This window comes from Podarcis filfolensis (genome assembly GCF_964270895.1).
Source record: "Podarcis filfolensis genome assembly, chromosome: 1".
NCBI classification, from domain to species: domain Eukaryota; kingdom Metazoa; phylum Chordata; class Lepidosauria; order Squamata; family Lacertidae; genus Podarcis; species Podarcis filfolensis.
In genome coordinates, this window is record NC_139604.1 from 17,118,168 (window position 1) to 17,133,155 (window position 14,988).

The following is a 14,988-nucleotide window of genomic DNA, read 5'->3' on the forward strand; positions in this document are numbered from 1 at the left end:
AAGGACTCTCTCCAAACACCCCCTCCCCAATTTAGAACATAAATGCTAAATAGTTTAGTTTCATAACTGTTACCCACACTAGCTAAATGTTATTTTCAAGTTTAGCCCGAGTTGCTCAGCACACCTCTAAGGCTGGTCCTGGATATGAATATAGGATTGTATTTAGTGCTAGCCCTACTCAGAGTAGGCCCACTAAAATTAATGCCCATTAATTTAAATGGCTCTATTCTTAGGATGTGTTGGAATACCACCCACGGGCATAATTTTAGCCTAACTGGGTTTAGACTGCTTTAGGATACAATTAATGCTAATGACAGTTTAGTGGTACCTGGATAAACCTTCATGGTTAAGAGTAGCATCAGGCTCACAAACTCCTCCCCTGTCCTGTATGGCCAGAAGGACTTTTTAAAAATGGGGCAGGGAACTTTGGCAGCCAGCCTGCATGTTCAGAACCTCCAAAATACAACACAGCAGGGTAACAACTTACACAAGAACTTTGACAAACGCAGTTGGATGGAAAGAGCAGACAGACAAGTATTGGAGAAACTAATCACAAAAGAAAGACTCAACATCTCAAGTACTTTCCGAAACTTTATGAAGCCACGTGAAATTACTCTCAAGCACAACTTTTGGAGTGCGTTCAACATTAAAGTGTGTTTGAAACAGCCATATGTGCTGCCACCTTACTGGTCTTTATGCCCCTCTAACTTTTTATCCTTGTAAAGCAAAAAAGAATTTCATTTAGCACACTGCCCAGCAGCGAATTCCTCCCTCAGAAGACTTAAGAGGCAGGACAACCAACTAGGAGATGACAACACTAGCACTTGCAAGTGCCATTAGCAGCCACTAGCATCCTGAAAATACAGAAGGCTCAGCAATGTCCAACACTACTACGGAGTTGGGATTTTGCAAACCTCTGGCAATGCTAGACTATTAATGACCTCTTATTAAAGGAGGGATGAGGAACCTCTGGCTTGAATTTGGCCTGGTGGGGAGGTCCTTATTATTATTATTATTGACTGGTATGGAAAACAGAGCTTGCTTTTGATGCTGAACTCAATGCATGCACTGCTGGGATCAGATCCTCTTGGGAGTGGATCCCTGCCAAATGGAACTTGCACTCAGCCATAGATTTAAATTGCGTGCTGACTGCAAAACCTGCTTTTGGCAGGGATCTTTGGAGCTCTGACTTGAAATCAAATTAAAGTCAGGGCTGCAAAGTAAGAGTAGTGAGCACAATCAGATCCCCACCCCTGGTTTAAAGGATTGTATCTAACCAAGTTATCCCAGGCCTTTGGCTAATTAAATAATCTATGGCCTTTTAAACTGTGGGGGGGAGGGGTTTTTGTTTGTTACTATGTTAGTTATTTTTGCATTTTTAAATTGTGAACTGCCATGTGATCCTTGGATGAAAGATGGTATAGAAATTTAATAATAAGTTTGTGTTGCTAATGAACTTGCATATGAATTTTAAGAACTGGCTGCAGTTTCTGGCAAGAAAGGAAAGGTATGAAAGCACCAATTGTGGGTGAAACAGGCTTCTTCATTCATAGGTATGTACTTTATTAGGATCAATGCATTTTGAATTAGGAACTTTTTCAGGGGCACTATGCAGTTAAAATAACAAAAAATCCCCAACCATTTATATTGCATAGAGTTCCTGAAGAAGATTGTCTTAAATGCATTTGGCCTAATAAAGTTACCATCTGTGTACCTACAGGTTTCCACTCATCTCTTGCTTCCACTGTCTGGCACACACACCTGTTCCACAACTATAGCCAGAATTTTAAAAGCTAACACCTAGTATTTTAAACACACAGTACAATACTCAGACCAGAAAGCTCAACAGCAGGCTCTAACAGTTAACTAGATACAAGCAGCTATTGTCATATATGTCCCAGAGAATGAGAGCAGCAAAGTAGAGATGAAGAAAAGATGGACATCCATTAAAAGACAATGATCACCTCAACTTTGTCAGGTAATTGTTAATGAAATATCCCAGTTCAGAAGTATTTCATGGTAGGCATTAAAGGAATTTCTTGGACAGAAACTGCACCTGAAGAAAAACTGTCCTTTACATATTCAGCACTACAGAACATTGAAAGCTGTCTTATGACAAGTCAGACCATTTGTCCATCTGAGTGGCAATGGTTCTCCAGGGTTTCGAACGTGAGACATTCCCAGCCATGATCCTCAGCATACAAAGCTGATGAACTAAGGCAGGCGTGGCAAACCTATGGCCCTCCAGAAACTACACTTGTACTAAAATTCCGAATATCCTTGACACTGGTTATGCTAGCTGGGGCTGATGGGAATTGTAGTCCAACTAATGTATTAAGGCAGGGTTTCCCAAAACCTGGGTCTCCAGCTGGGTTTGGACTACAATCCCCACCACTCCTGACCTCTGGATGATGGAAGTTGTAGTCCCAAAAACAAGTGTAGACCCAAGTTTGGGAAATCCTGTACTAAAATTTGGCTAAAAAAAACTGACTCCATATGCAAGCTGTAGGAAAGTCTATCACTGTCCTGATCATATAGGGTAATGTTTAAAAGCCCTTTACCATGTGCAAAACTCCTAATGCATGTACTGCTTGTGCACCAGTCATGCTCTCAGGACCTATAGTGTTGATGGATGCATAGGTTTTTAAACATGAATGAATCTTATATATAGTTTATAATAGATACTTTTCTGTGGCATAGAAAAATACAGTCTTAGCCAATTTAAGTCCAGGTGCATTTAACAGATAACAAGGGAATTTGCAGCACTAAGTTGTCAATCAAACTGTCAGTCCATGTTCAATATTTTCTGACATGTCTTCAGCCTCCTAAAGCAGAGTGGCTAATCAGTGCACCTTCTACTTATCATACAGCAACTCCAGGATTAGTAAATTAACATAGGGTTGCGGCGCTCATCTCGCTTTACTGGCCGAGGGAGCTGGCATACAGCTTCCGGGTCATGTGGCCAGCATGACTAAGCCGCTTCTGGCGAACCAGAGCAGCGCACGGAAATGCCATTTACCTTCCCGCCGGAGCGGTACCTATTTATCTACTTGCACTTTGAGGTGCTTTCGAACTGCTAGGTTGGCAGGAGCAGGGACCGAGCAACGGGAGCTCACCCCGTTGCGGGGACTCGAACCGCCGACTTCTGATCGGCAAGTCCTAGGCTCTGTGGTTTAACCCACAGCGCCACCCGTGTCCCTCTACTCCCAAGTACTAACCTCCAAAAACTGCATCTGTACTATATACTAAAAAAGGCCAGTTAGATTTTGGGATTTTGTACTAAGGCCACCAAGAACTCAAAAGTATATCAGATAAAATCCTATGATTGGTATTCTGCAAATACACCACTTCTCCACAACTTGACTCAAATTATAATGCTTCACACAATGGCCTGATACTGATGTAATCCACAAACACTGGTTTGCTGTTACAAACTTCAAGATTGCACATGAAAGGAGGATATTTAGAACTTTAATTCCTGGTGTACATTGTGTACTTAAAACTTCTAAAAAGCTGTTGAGAATATCCCATGCCAAAGACTCCTGGGTAGACTTAGCAGACGAAGGGGTAAGGGAAGAGACCCTCTAATGGATCATTAACAAGGAACAGAAAACAGAAAGTCCTCTGTGGAAGCATATAGAAAGTAGAGTCCCTCCACGGATTGTTATTGGGATCTATGCTTTTTAACTCGTTCATATATGAGCTAGAGTTAGAGGTGAGCAATGAGTTGGCCAAGTTTGCTGATGCCAAATTGTTCAGGATGGTTAAAGCAAAAAAAAAGACAGGAGCTCCAAAAGTATCTGTCCAAACTGAGTAAATGGACAGTAAAATGGCACATGCAATTCAGTGAAAGCAAATGTTAAGAGATGCATGTTTTTTAGAAGGGGGGGAGATCCTAATTTCACATATGAGCTAATTGGGTCTTAACTGTCAGTGACTGACCAGGAATGAGACATTGGCATCATAGTGGATAGCTCAATGAAGATGTCAATTCAGTATGTGGCAACTGCAGACAAAGGTGAATTCCACATGGTGGATCATGCAGAAGGAGATTGAGCAATAAAACTCCCAATGTTATAATGCCACTACACAAACTAGGGTGCAAGCGCACTTGGAATACTGTGTATAGTACTAATCACCTCACCTGAAAAAGAAATTTGTAGAGCTGGGAAAAGTTCAGGAAAGGGCAAATGGAATGATCAAGGGGGAAAAGCAACTTCCCTACGAGAAAAGGTTACAACATTAGGGGCGTTTTAGTTTAGAAATAGTGTGAGTAAAGGGGAACCTGATAAAGGTGTACAAGGTTGTACAGAGTGTGGAGAAAGTGGACAGGGAGGTTTTCCTCCCTCACATAATACAAAAACAATGAAGCTGAGTACTGGATGATTCAGGACAGACAAAACAAAGCACTTTTCCCCCACCCTGCAACAACGGAATTTGGTCCCACAAGATGTAGTGATGATGGCCACCAACTTGAATGCCTTCAGGAGGATTGGAGAAATTCATGGAGAAGAGTATTAATGGCTGCTAGACACAAAGGCTGTGTACTGCTCCCACTGATGGAGGCAATACAAATAACAGTTGCTGGGAAATGCAGATGAGGTTCTGCCTGCAGGGTTCCCATGGGCATTTGGCCACTGTGAGAACAGGATGCTGGACTAGGTCCTTCTTTTTGAGGACTTTGAAGGGGGAGGGGAACCCAAACTGATACAGGAACTACTGAAGAGAGGGCAATAGGCATTCAAGAGCAGGCTACAATTGTGGAAGTATGGCCAGTAATTCCTTAGCTTTAGGTTAGTAGAACTATGTCATCACAAATTTCAGTTACATCTACTCAATAAATCCTATGGATTCGAAAGGCCTTGCTCCCAGGTAAGTGTTTGTATAGGATTGCAGATAAAATCTTTTACTGATTCCATGGGGTGTAGGCTTGAATTTGGCTCATGTTTTGAGCAACGGTTGTCTCACATTTCCACATTCTTTCTATACAACTATGTGACTGGAAGCAACATGCAGTCTAAAATGACAAAAGCCAAGAATCTGAACATTCTGTTCAGGCTGCTATGTTCTACATTCTGTGCCATACAGTTTTTCTACCCCTGCTTATTTCACTTCATTAAATTAAGCATACTGAAGCCTAATTGACCAGCTGGGCATGAAACATTTCTCTCATTATGATTTACAGCTCCTAAACAAGGCCTTGTCTTTGCCAGAATACTCTGTCCTAAGACTACAGTTAGATGTGCCAAATACCTCTTTTGAAAAGGAAAAATCTAGCTACAACCTTTTCCTTAAGCGTTTATGGAGGCCACTTACCAATTAGTATCTTGCTTTGAGTGTATTTCTCCAAATGATCCACAGAATAAGAGGCACAACTCGCAGTCTAGGTTCCTGTGTAACAAATAGAGAATTTGTTCTTGTTAAAACTAAGCAGCCTCAAATGAACAAAGCTGCCCTACCACAACTCCTTACCTCTTTGCCCTAACAGTTCTGACAGGTCAACTCTATTCATGTTTATTCAGATGCAAGTCCCACCAAGTTAAATGGGATTTACTTCTTGGAATGTATGTTTGTGATTGCAGTTTTAATTTGGCAAGCATTTTAACCAGAAATGTGTTTTGCTTTTAAAGTACAGTACAGTCCAGAAGAGCCAAAGCACATCAGTGTATTAATTACTAAGCCTTTGATTCTATCTCACCATGCTTGCACCTTATAGTATAATTGTACTATTGCATTTTAGAAAATAACACCACTGTTATCTTTTAAGATTATGCCTACAATAGACATATTTTTCCCATGTACAGTGTACACCAAGAATTTATGAGGTTTGCCTTGAACTATGCTACAGAAATGCTTTTATCAGTATGCTAGCTTTTTTTAATCTTTCAGCATTAAAACGGTAGCTTGCATATTTACATACAGCATCATATGTCCAATGACAAATCTATGGTAACATTCTACCTTACTGTCCCGGAGCTAGTCTCTAAATCTTCTGTGTGTTTCTCTGGTAAAATACAGTTTTAGGAAGGATGTTCGGGTTGCCTTTTAAATAGAACTGCATCTTCTCAGAATATCTAGAAGTTACATGTGACAGTGTTTTAAGTGGTGGGAAGATGCATTTTGATTTTAGCACACACCTACCATCACCACCTATCCAGATAGAAAACCTGTCATGTGTTGAGATTATAGCTATTTTAGAGTAGTAAGGAGAACTAGATCTATTGCCATATTAAACAATAGTAAGAAATGGTCACAATCACTTAATGCAGAGGTTTTAAGCCTTTTTGAGTCCACAGCTCCCTTAATCAACTACCTTCTTTCTGAAGCACCTCTGTGGGGCTCAGGAGCCCAGTTATGTCACCCCTTGCCTGCAGAGCTACCAGCCTCTCACCCTTTCCCGAACACCCACCCTTGTGTAGTGTTCCCTCAACCTCCTCCCCTCTCCTTGGGAGTCCTCTGGGCAGTCTCTGAGCCCCACCGCCCCAAAGAGAGGTGCCTCCTAAAGGCAAAATTCGCTTGTGGAGCTTATAGCCAGGGCTGTTGCAATAAACAGCTGTGCAAGCCTTTGGTAGGCAGAGGCGTGAAAGGGTATCAGAGGAAGGAGGGAAAGAAAGAGGGACAGAGGCCAGTGTTGCCCGCAGCATCCCTGACCATCATTCAAGACACTCCAGGGTGCCACGGCACACTGGTTGAAAAGCACTGACTTAATGAACACAACCCATTTGAGAAACTATGGATGATGAGCTATCGACAAGAAAATGAGTAGAGCTTATAAGAGGCAGAAGACAGCATTTGGAAATGTGTGATAGTGGAAAATGTGTTCACATCTTTGGTGTGAAAAGTATTATTTCATTCTTGGCCCCGATATTTCCACTTGGTATTAACGTTTCCAAATTGTGTGGTTATCAACAGCATTTTTAGAGTAGTCGTAGTATGTAAATATTTCTGTATACTTTTATAAAGCAGTATACGGTATTTTATTTTGCCAAACTATTCTATTCTTTAGTACTCTGTAAAGTGCAAAACAGTGAAGTTTATTGTACTTTGAACAGGAAAGTCTGTACTAAATTCCATGGCCTTGGCTTCTAAACCAACTTTACTTTCTGTTGGCTTGCACAATCTCTCTCTAATCTGCAATCTACATGGATTTAGCAACTATTTTCATATCAGAGATACTCCAAACATACTGCACAATCTTGGGAAGATAGAAGCAGCCGTGCCACATCAGGCCAAAGATTCACCAAGTCAAGCATTCTGTTTCCCACAATCAATAACTGAAAGTAACTGTCCACTCTACACCCCTCCCCCTGCAACTGGCATTCACTTCCATACCGCTTCTGAACTTGGAAGATCCATACAGAGTTCATGACTGATAGTCACTGATAGATTTATCTTTGATGAATTTGTCTAATCCCCTTTTAAATTCATCTAAGTTTTGTGTCATCACCATATCATGTGAAAGCAAATTCCATAAAATTAATTATGGGCTGTGTGAAGAAGTACTTCCTTCTTATGTCCTGAATTTCCTGGCTATCAATAACATTTGATTAACCTGTGTTCTGATATTATGGGAGAGGGGAAAAACATTGCTCTGCCTACTTTCGCTACACCATGCATAATGCTGCCAGTATCTATCATGTCCCCCTTTAGTTACTTTTCTAAACTAAAAAGTTCTAAAGCTTGTAGACTTTTGCCACAGGGCAAGTGTTTATTTTGACTGTAGTATTCTATGCCTTTCACTAATCTACAATATTCTTTATGAAGTGGGGAAACCAGAGCTGCACACATTATTCCAAGTATGGCTGCACCATGGATTTGTATTAGGGCACTATGAACTTGATCACTCATAATTCCTCACATGGATTTTACATTTTTCACAGCTACCACACATTGGGTTGGTGCTTTAAGTTACCTACCACTATCCTAGTGTGTTTCCCCTACTTAGTCACTAGCAGCTCAGAAGCCATCATTGTATATATGACATTAAGAAGTTTGGCTTAATTAGACACACTGAGCTGCCTTTGCCATTTTGTTACCCATTCACTTAGTTTGAAGAAATCCTTTAGAAGGTCTTTGCAGTTTGCTTTGGTTTTCAACACCCTGAGTGATTTGGTTACCTAAAGGCTCACCTCTAAATCCAGATCATTTATTATTAAGTAAAAAAGCATCGAATAGGAAGGACCCCACTTCCTATTCCTCTAGATTATGAAAATCATTCCCACTCTCTTGCTGTTGAAGCTGCTACCAACCCATAATAATTCTCTGTCAGAGCTGCCCGAGGTCCCAGCTCACAAAGGACCAACGCCGCTTCGTTGTTAAGTATGAAAGTCTTTATTGAAGTTCAGTTTCACTTCCAGAGCCACAGCGTGCAGCTCTACGTCTCAAAATCTAGATCGCTGATGCTCCGTCTGAATCTCCTCCCCCCAGACACCAGTTTAAGACTCTAGCCTTGCTCCACCTCTTCCTCTGTTCTTTCCGCCTCTGGTTCCGCCTGTCCGTCGGGGTCTCGCCCTTTCTAGACTCTTCTGACGCTGAATCCCCTGAGCCTTCCCCCTCCCTCCGGCGGGCTTTAGGAGCTGGTTCCCAATCCGGGTCTCCTGCTGTCCCCCGCGCCTGTACATTTGAACTTGGCGCGCGCGCCCAGCCAGCAACTTTCCTCCTGACCGTTTCACTGCTGCTGTCACTGCTTCCCCCTTCGGGGAGGCTAGCTGCAACTGACCTCCCCTCCGTTCCCCCACTCTCCGATGGAGGCGTGGTCAGCCCTGACTCGTCTTCTCTCCCCGCTGGAGGAGACGCTGGTCCTGACACCTGTGACTCTTCCCCCCCACTACGCTCTGGTGGGGAAACTGGTCCTGATCCCCCGCTGCTGCCTTGGGGTTCCCCGCTGGCTCCTTGTTTCTGGTGCGTCCCCCCTGGGACCCCCCTTGCCCTGACCATCGACGCCCCCTTCTGGGAATCTTCTGATTCGCTGGAGAAGCTCATGGAATCTCTCGGGTCACTGTCATACTCCCCTACGCTGCCCTCGGATTCTTCCCCTTCGCTCTCCATTTCCTCTCTCCCCTGTGCTCCTGCTCCCGAGCCCCTGACATTCTCATTTCCAATAATTGGTAAGGAGCCTTTGGGGAGAGAAGTCTTTCATTAAAAAGAAAACTGGAACTATACCGTTTCTATTGGGCCACACCTATATACATGTTGATGCCACCAAAGACATATAAAAGGATGGAAATGCAGAACTTCCTTTTGCAGGAGCAAGGAATTTTCTCCTCAGCAAGACTTTTTACTTTAATAATCCTGTACTTAATAATGCTTTCCACCAATTTCCCTGGAACAGAGATTAAACTAACTGGCCTGTCATCCCATACACCTAATCTCTTTAACAATTATTACTGGTTTTACATCATGTATTTTCCAATTCTTCAATCCAAATCCTTAGGGACAGGCTGCTTATTTTTGTTACAATATACATTTTAAATCTGAATTCTTTAAGAATTCTTGCCTAGATTCCATCTAGATAGATGACTTGATAATTTATCAGTGAACTCTAAAACTTTTTCTCATCTCTTGGACTCATCTTTTAGGCATCCATCTTAAAACAAAACAAACAAACAAAAAACCCCCAGATCCAAGCACATCTATGTCCTACATTTTCTACAGTAAAGAGTTGCCAAGATTTTGATTCAGCTTCTCTGCAGTCTCCACATCCCCCTTTACCACTCATTTTATCTTCTCATGTTTAATTGCCTCTCTAGCTGGTTTCCTATTTCTGATACAATTAAAGAGATCTGTATCGCTGATTTGATATTTTTAGCCATATACTCTTCAAATTCTTTTTTCACTTGCAGCGTCTTGCTATCTTGCATATGTTGTGCCAGATCTTGGACTCTTTCTTCTCATTTGGACAAGAATTCTATTTCTGAAGACAACCTTGCTGCTTATAGCTTCTTTTAATCTACTTCTTAACCATGCTGGCATCCCCTTGGATTTATAGGTACTTTTCCTGCTCTTTGATATACATTCTAGCTAAGCTATTTAAATAACCTTCAATAACCTTTCACTCATGGAGGAAGTTGACTCTCCCCTTTCCACTTCCTTGTAACTAAATCCATCATTTTCTTTTTAAAATAAAATGACCCCTTTGAAATCAACAGTAGCCATGCTAAACTTTCTTGGTACTTTTCCACTCAACTGATGGCAACCCAGCTTCCAGTCAGTTCAACATTGACATCTCACACCTGAGAAGTGAAATGAACATTTCAGTACAAGAAGACTCTGCTTTATCCTGTCTCAGGGATTGATTCAGGAATTATTCACCTACAAAGGCAAAGATGCCCATGATAAACCCTCAGGTTTAGTGCTTTTTATTCTCTCAATTCTGCATAACAGTGCCCCAACCTTATTCTGTATAGAACACTAATGTCTCGCATCATATGTAACTGATACATAGAAAAGACTTTACAACCTGAAAAAAGAGACAATGAATGTACTTTTGTAAACCAAGAAAATATAACAACAAACAAACAAACAAACTGCCCAAGAGTTGCCACTAATGCCAGTATCTTCCTAGTGTGTTGACAATACTGCGCTATTCGGCTGAAACAGCCTATGTTAGGTAACTGGACTGGTCTACTGACTTAACAGACTGAACAAGCTTCCCAGACTCTTCAACCCATTGATTTCCAAGGCAAGAGCATTGGCATTTGTATTTTTTGAAACTGATCAATAAGCTCTCAGCTTCTCCTTACACATTTTCTTGGCCCTTAGAGCAGTGTACTAAAAGCACTAACATTTAGACAGGTGCTCCACAGCTAACTAAATACTAGCCAGGCTTAACACAAACAGCAACCTAATCCCGCCACTTTACTGTTATTTTCACAATTTACTGCTATTATTTTCACAATTATTATTTTGCTTCCCCTCAGCTTGGTGCCCTGTGCAAGGAACCACCCACAATGCCCTAAATCTGGCAATGCCTCCCATTTTTAACCAAACTATCCTGTTCCATTTCAATGTGCCCATAAGCAACTGTGTCCAAGGAAAATGTTTACATGAACTTAAGAAGCTAAAAACCTATCAAGTCCAGTATCCTGGTCTCACAGTGGCATATCACATAGTCTCTGATGATAATTTCAAACACAGCTCTGTGTAAGACGCACTTGTCCTTGGTTTCCAAGTGACTTCAAATCAAGCAGCTGAAAGACTCTGCCCTTATCTGTGTATTTTCTGCATATTCACATATGCCTCAGCAACACCTGTGCAACCTCCAGAACTTCTAGTTGCACAAGTGTAAAGCGGCCAATTATTTAATCAGAAATTAATATGAAGCTGGAATGGGTCACCAATCAACCTAGTCCTATGCACAATTTATTAAATTTAGTGAGACTTCTCACACAAGTTGTTACAGGTGTACTTCATTTTCCCACCCTAGAAACAAGCAAGAAATGATACAACTTGCCACTACAATTTGAACCACTTTTAAAGGAAGAATTTAAGCTTCTAAGAAAAGCACAAAACTTTCTAGCTGGACTACCTGCCTATCCTTGGTTACACAGCTTGGGGAGTGGTTGCACTTGCAAGCTACTGATTTGGGATTTTGTAGTGCCCCCAGTCCGCCTTTAGCCACGTTTGCTTAGCCAGCGTCACATTTTGCTGGCTTTCCCTTCATGAATTCTTCCTTTCCTAATTCCGTCGCTATTTTTTTTAAAAGGGAGTGGTGACAGGTGGAATCAATGAAGCCCCACCAATAAACTGGTGACAAGAAACAAGTGTCAGGCTCAGCCAGCCCAGTACCAGATGTCTGCTTTTCACCGCAGCACAGAAAAAGCGGGCGAGGAACTGCACGGCTGGAGCCTCCAGTCCTAAGCCTGATGGACAGCTTAACAGGCATCAAAGCCCTTTGACGTAGGGTGTTTTGCATCTATCTAGCAGAGACTGAAGGATGGCTAGCCCCACCGGCTCCTCCCGAAAACACAGGGCTGCACAAGTCACTAAGCCATTACTTCCAGCCTGCAGACGACTCCAAAGCCCACCTTTTGCAACGGAGGGTTGCCATTCTTACTGAAACCACTTACCCCGCCTTAGTTTTGTTGGCTTCAGAGAAGCTAAGGGAAGTAGGTGGTTTGTTCCCTTTCAACTACTTGGTGGGGGGAGGGGGAGGAATGGAGTGGATTAGAAATTAAGCACCATGGGTGGGGCTGGGGCAACCCTGTGAACGCAAACAGCTTCCCGGATACTTTTATCGTGATGGGCAATATCTATGCAGAAAACACGTCAGCTGTACCCGATCAAACCGCGCAGATCACTCTTCACCCCCTGGTGGCCCAGGAACGCCTTACAGCCTTATTTTGGGGGCAGCGCCCTCTCCTCTCCTCTCCTCCCCGCCCAACTCCCTTCCTCCTCGGTGTCACTCACGTTGCTCGGCAGAGAGATTGCTTCCCGGGGAGATGCACGCATGCTGCGGAGCTGGGCTGAAAGAATGCAATCCTCCAACTCTGCTTTGCCAATCACCCACATTCCCGAAAGGGCAGCGGCAGCAGCAGCCCCTCCCGTAGTGGATAGCTTATGGAAAAGAGCAGGGATTTGGAGGACAGGGCGTCCTTCTGCTTAGGCTACTCACTCTCGTCTTCGAGGCTGTTGCTGCAGCTCCAAACGCCGCTTGCCTGGAGACAAGGGAATGCATCTTTTACAAGTATACTGCGGGCCCAAGTTCGGGCTCACTCCAATGCAACAGATTTTAATAGATCCTATAGACTAGTCAGATCAGCAATTGAAACTGCCGGTTGTTCAGAAAACCCCAACCACCTCCGTGCAATTCATCCGCCCCTTATTGCGCTTGACCTGCACGATTAACCGCCCAGTCGCCAAATCCCGCCAATCACACAGCACTGCGGCGACACCTGGAGGTCGAGCTAAGAAGCTTCCTCTAATGAAACTGACAATTCAAGGAGGAGCCCGGTTGTTGCTGTTGTTTAAAAAAATCAATTTGTTAGCAAGAGGTTTGTCAGAGAAAGGCAAATAAAATTAGAGAAGAGTGGTCACACTTTCCAGAGATATATTTTGAAAGCTAACATTCCATTTCTCTGTGTGGGGGGTAGACAGTGTGCAACATTTCACCTGTAGTTAGTTGCAATCTAGTTCAATTATATATTTATATCTGTTGGCTTTACTACTACTACTACTACTACTACTACTACTACTACTACTACTACTAATTAACTCCTTTTACCCCAGCCTTCCTCAGCTGTAGTCTAAGCTGGCTCACAGAAATAAAATCTTTAAAAATAAGTATTAAAATTACAATCCAAAGTAACATAAAATACAATGCAGCAATAACAGTCATCAATGAAATTAAAGCAATTCCAGAAGGATCCAGAAATAGTGCAGGAGACAGCCTGATCTCAATAAGGAGTGAGCTCCATGCTGGTTCTGATAAGAATGCGGTGTGCAGAGCCTATATGTATGTAGTATGGAATCAAAGTTTGCACCTGCCTGCACACCCCACCCAGGCAAGCTTGTCCTAGCAGACAGTCTCACACTGGATTTGATGAAGACCTACATGTAAAGTCCAATGTTTGTAGGCCTGAGGATCCTGATTGTGTCCCTGATTTTTAAATTTATTTTTAGGTTAGGCTTTTTTCATGATTCCAAACCCTTCTCCAGTTCAAAATTGGGGACTGGCTGGCTGGAGAGACTCAGATTTCGTTTGTTCCTTATATAGCAATATTGCATTTGTACTTCCTCTAGGGAGCTCAAGGTGCCATTTTCTCCATCTTAATCCTGTGATGGAGGTTAGGCAAAGAGACAGCAATTGGGCCCAAAGTCAGACAATGAGGTTGTGGCTGATTTTAACTTTGGTCTTTCAGGTCCACTTAATATCCCTTCACCTTATTCCTCATTCTGGAAAATAGATGTAGAAGTGAATAAACTGAGGGAGGGGTATAATCTCTTCCTATAAGTCTGGAAACTCATGGATTCTCTTGCTAGCACCTTTAATATTAACCAGTTCAGGCTGCAATCACGTCTTAGGGAGCAATCCCCATGGAAGCCAGTGGGGCTTACTTTCATTTAATGTACAGCTTCTTTACCATCAACCCACATTAGAATTGGGATCCCTTCTTAACCAAAGCAAGACACTTTTCAGTTTAGCTATTTGTCAAATCATAATGCTTGCATGTCCACAGTAGCTTTACAAGGGAGGATGGGGATAAAACTAGAACAACTTGGCCAGACCCCCCCTTACTGCTCATTGGCTACCAGTTCTGGTGGGCACCAGCACCACTGCACAAATCCCAGTTATTATCCACCTTGTGTTCCCTGTACTAGCTAATTGTTAAAAATAACAGCAGCAAACATATATGGCCAAACTTGCCTAGCTGGGCCTTAAAAGACATTTACTCTTTTTAAAAATCCAATATTCTCTTTGAACACCATTTCATGTTAGCACTGTGGCGATACAAAACAAGTTTGGTTCACTGTTGGCATATTGTGTTTAAGTTATTCAGTAGTGCCCTAATTTAGAACCATTTTAATGAGATACAGACAGTAATTGTCTCTTACATAGTAGCGACAAACCTAGGGGCACATAATTGATCTCTAGACCCAGTTATTTTGGAGCAGCCAATTCTTCTCACTTAAAAATTGGTTAGATGCAATGTATGCCTACAAATGGATGATGCAGAAAGCATTCAAGTTGTTTAAAAGAAACAAGCCTAAAGCAGCAGTAGTCCTTCAAGGGTAATTTAACTCACAAGGTCCAAGTGATGATTGATTTTGCTATATAAAAATGTTAGTTAAGGTGAAGAATAAAACTGAGATTTACAGTGGTGTCCGTCCCCCCCCCCAATAACTACTACAGATATCACATGGTGTATTGATTTGCTTGGTGCTTGCATTTCAGGAACTTGGGAAGCAGAGTTTAGGAATTGAAGTATAAATTGCAATAGCTATGCTGCAACATTACAAATTTATAAGATCAATTATCACTAATGTTTA

General features: G+C 42.3%; 1 long non-coding RNA gene across 1 annotated transcript in view; it reads right to left on the reverse strand.

Annotated features, from left to right (window-relative positions):
• LOC310743394 overlaps nucleotides 1-14,988 on the reverse strand; it is a 66,728-nt gene that overhangs the window by 641 nt on the left and 51,099 nt on the right. Inside the window, exon 4 of the long non-coding RNA XR_014538991.1 lies at nucleotides 5,317-5,391. This is a non-coding gene — a long non-coding RNA (uncharacterized lncRNA). The remainder of the gene's footprint in view (nucleotides 1-5,316; nucleotides 5,392-14,988) is intronic.